Raw genomic sequence first — 4,341 nt, forward strand, 5'->3', positions numbered from 1 at the left:
TTTTAACTGGAAGATTTCTCATTTTCAACTGAATATGACTTTGTATTTAACAACTGTATAATATTCATTGTCTTTGAGTATTTACACCATCTGCTGTAGCTGAACTTTTTAAAACTTTTTGTTCATTACCAGAATTTCCCCAATGAGGGACAATGGAGGTAAACATTTTTTTTATATTTTCAAGTCAAATTTATAGGCTAGGATAGTCTCTAAAGATCAGCTTTACAGACGTTAATGTATTCTGTCTGAGCTTCGGTGGCATATAAAGCTTATAAAGTGCCTGTAATACAAAGGTTTACCAGCTGGATTACAAAAATAAACAACATTGTTTTGGCACCATAAGTTAAAAATCACTATTTGTGGTTAATGATCTGTTTTTTCCTAAAGTTGGTCCATGTGGGGAAATGTTGTAATCAAATAACATTTTACCTTAAAGTCACCATATGAAATTTGACCATATTATTTTAACTGATTAATCTTAAAAGTTTTAAACACTGATAGAAGATCCAAGACTTTAATCTCTCCCTCATTATAATCTTAGAGGGCAACAAGAAAATTCCAAGTTTGATTCCCAACCCATGTCATAACTCAGAACTGTGGACCCAGAATTTCAGGCAGACAGAGTAATGCAATTTACAAAAGCGTTTATTGACAACACGTCTCAGTACCTAGGACAAAAAAGGCCAGAATCTCTGTTGATGGTAAAAATCAGGTTAGTGACCACATAAATCTGTAGGAGGACGATTACAAGAGTGTGAGTAACGAACCTGGTTATAAAGTAGGTACGAGCCAAGGAGAAGGAGTGGAGTCCAGCCGGATGAATTCCCACAGCATGCAGCACAAGCTGCCCAGAGAGTTCCAGGAGCAGAAGCCCAGAAGGCAGCTGAATTGGCTGACGAGCAGAAACAAGCAGACAAGGGAAAGCAGGAGTTTCAAGAGGGCTAATCCAAAGCCGGTATCGATAAGGTAAACAGGAGTCCAGGCCAGAAGATTAGAGATCCAAGGAGGAGCCGAAGGAAAATCCAAGTCGGGGTCAGGAGACAGATCCAGGGTCAGAAGCAGGCAGAATCCAGCAGGAGTCCCAAGACAGGTCAGGGAAACAGATCAGAATGGGAACAAGCAGGCTCAGAGGTCCAAAGGCAGAACTAGTCAGGATCAGGCAATCAGAACAACACACAGGGTATGCTAAGGAACTCTCACCAAAGGCTCAAATAATCTGGCACTGAGGACTGGGGGTAAGCAGCTTAAATAGAGGCAGGAGTGGGTGGATGAGATGAACAGTAATGAGAAAACTCGGCGTAGCTGGGCAGGTAAATGCAATGAACCATTAAGCTAGTCATTAGTACCTTTCTTTATGGAGTTTGTATGTTTTCCCTGTGCTTGCTCGGGTTCTCTCCAGGTACTCCAGCTTCCTCCCTCAGTCCAAACAAATGACTGTTAATTGGCGTCTATAAATTGTCCTTCTTGATATTGATTGTGGAAATACAAAATAACTGAGAAGGATAAATACATTTGGGAATAGCTTTACGTAAAACAACTTTACCAAAATAGGGAGGTTTTTATTTAACCTGTGACAGCAGGACTCTTTCATATCTGTTATATTTCTACTGCATTTTGCACCATATTTTTTCTGATCACTGCTGCAGTTTATAAATGGAAATGTTCATTTCACTGTTTTAAGCTGCTCATTCACTGTTTAAAAATTGTATGGATCGAAACTTAATTTTGTGTACACTGTGTATACAAAATAACAATAAAGTTTGTCTAAGTCTCTAAGTTTAAGTCTTAGCGAGATAGGATATCCTTGTCGAATTCCAGGAAGGACCTTAAATCTAGGAGTTGTTCCAGGATTCAGAGACACAGAAGTAAAAGTACTAGGATATTAATATTTATTTATGGTGGTTTCCCTGATAATGAAGAATTACACAATTTCAGGGAAGATGAAAATATGTTCCAACAAATTTTTCTGTCAGTTGGGTGCAGGAATTTATTCTTTTTAGTATTATAATGTAGGATGGAAGAAGAATAACTGCAGGACTGGAGGTCAATTTACCATTGGTCAAGAGTGATGAAATATTTTGTTTTCAGATGCCCTGGTCCAATAATTATACCTACTGGAAAAGGCGATGTATTGTGTAAAATGTTGAAAGGGTTTTTTTAGGTTGTTACAACCTAAATAAAATCCTGAGCACATTTTTGTTGCAGAATTTTTTTAAAGCTTTACTCTTCTAAAACATTTTACACCAGAATAAATGGATCCTAAAGACAGCTGTAAGAAATGATACAAACTGATAACAAAAACAACCTGAATGTAATTCAAGCAGCATACACAGCAGGACAAAAATCTGAAAATGATCTGTGAAACAGCAAACAACCTGGGCCACTTATTCAACTCTCTGACATTTGCCAAGAACAAACAAGCCATCTTACATCTACAAAAGACCATAGAGCAAATACTTACCTGGGTTTCCTTCTGCCTCCAATGTAAATTAAACCCTTGAGAGGAGTCACCAAGATCCAAATCTGCCAGAAGTGCAGCAGGTTTCCCTTTGCACCCTTTAAGTGGTCAGCTTGGAGCATACTGGTGTAAATAATGAGTGGACCCTCTGAAGCGAGTCACAAAGCAACCCTGATTGTGCACTTATATAAAAATGTGGATGCTATTTCTGCAATAGGTTAACAGCAAGTCTGTATCCAACTGGTGCTGAATTCTATGAATGTTAGAATTTCTAAGTCTTATTGTCATAACTTCTACACCTCAGAAAAAAATAATTTACGAGAAAAGTGCAAAGAGGAGAATAGGATATGTGATTGAAATCCACCATGGAAATAGTGTCTAATTTTGCATGTATTCATAAGCAGAATATTCATTGTGATTCCAGAGTAAACTGAGCCATTATTTATTTTGGGGGTTACTTTTTTTTCATGAAAATATAAAAAATAACTCATTATAATGGAGCAAATATTTATGAATTAGAACATATTTTACCATAGAATTGTGCACTTTTATATTCTATGTCTAATCCTACAGAAAAACACAAAAATGACTTTGATATAGCTTGTTGGATACAGAACATTTGGATTATAGCTTTGTTGTTTCTTAAAATGACAGATATCTGCATATTAAACGTTAACATCCAGGTATTCCTATGGAAGTAATGAAGGACTGGCTTCTTGATTTTTTGGGAATCAGGAGTATTTTCTATTGTGGGACATTAGCCACACCCAGAGATTAGTAGCAACTAGTTTCAATTACTCAGATATAGTTATTTGAGGAGCTTTCTGACAAAAGAAAAAAAACCCTTCTAGGAGTAGTTTCAATGTATCATATGTTTTACTTTCACTTGTGACAAATCAATACTCTAACTTTAATAAAATGTTTAGATTCTCCATCCGTCGTAACTTCACAAAATAACAAACAAGTTTGTTTAAAAGAAAGTGATCCAGTCGAAGACACAGTTCATGTTTGTCAAGATGACAACAAAGACTTATTTTGTACACAAGCTAACTTCAAGGGTCCCTTGAGGGTCAATTTTGGGACCCTTACTGCTCTCACTCTAGGTTAATGGTTTGTCAAATGCAATTAAAATGTAGATACCACTGTTGTTACAAGCATGCTTAGTGTGAGGGATTGAATTCGTGTCAATGAGTCGATGAAATCAACTGGTTTTTCTTGGATAGAAAACTTTGAATCAATCTAACTGTATCATCTGATGAACTGTAAAGTGCTTTCAGATGACATGTGTGTTGAATTGGCGCTATATAAAGTGAATTTAATTGAATTAGAGCTTCATTGACAAGAAAAGCCCCACTGACCTTTTTATATTTAATGATGTTGTCTCATATTGAATTCTACATTACTAGTTGTCATACGCTGAGGCGTCCAACTATACGTGTAACTCGTGTCACTGGGAGAGGTGACAGCGAAGTTCAATTTAGACGGATGTCATTCTCACTAACTGTCATGAAATTCAGGGCATAACCTTCTGGGAAACGATATAATTCAGTGAGGGAAAGCACAAGTTTTCAAACATTTAAAACAAATGTAAAAATGTGGTTGCAAGACCCTCAAACATGTGATCCTGAGTGATCACTATAGTGATAAACACAATCAGGTCACCAGTTTATCATCATTATCACATTCAGTGCAATATTAAAGAAATCGGTGCAATATTAATGAGAAGTGGGCAATATAAATAATTTACTTTCTGTTTTTCTCTTACAACATGTACTTATTCGTGTTCTCATTTTACTTGTAAGCTGATTTCACAAAACAGCCATTTCCAAGTTTGTTGTACAGGCGAAATATGTGTACTGTCTCTTTAAGGAGGAACCTCCCCT

This window comes from Cyprinodon tularosa, unplaced genomic scaffold (genome assembly GCF_016077235.1).
Source record: "Cyprinodon tularosa strain WSP-4 unplaced genomic scaffold, ASM1607723v1 ctg72, whole genome shotgun sequence".
Taxonomy (NCBI): Eukaryota; Metazoa; Chordata; class Actinopteri; order Cyprinodontiformes; family Cyprinodontidae; genus Cyprinodon; species Cyprinodon tularosa.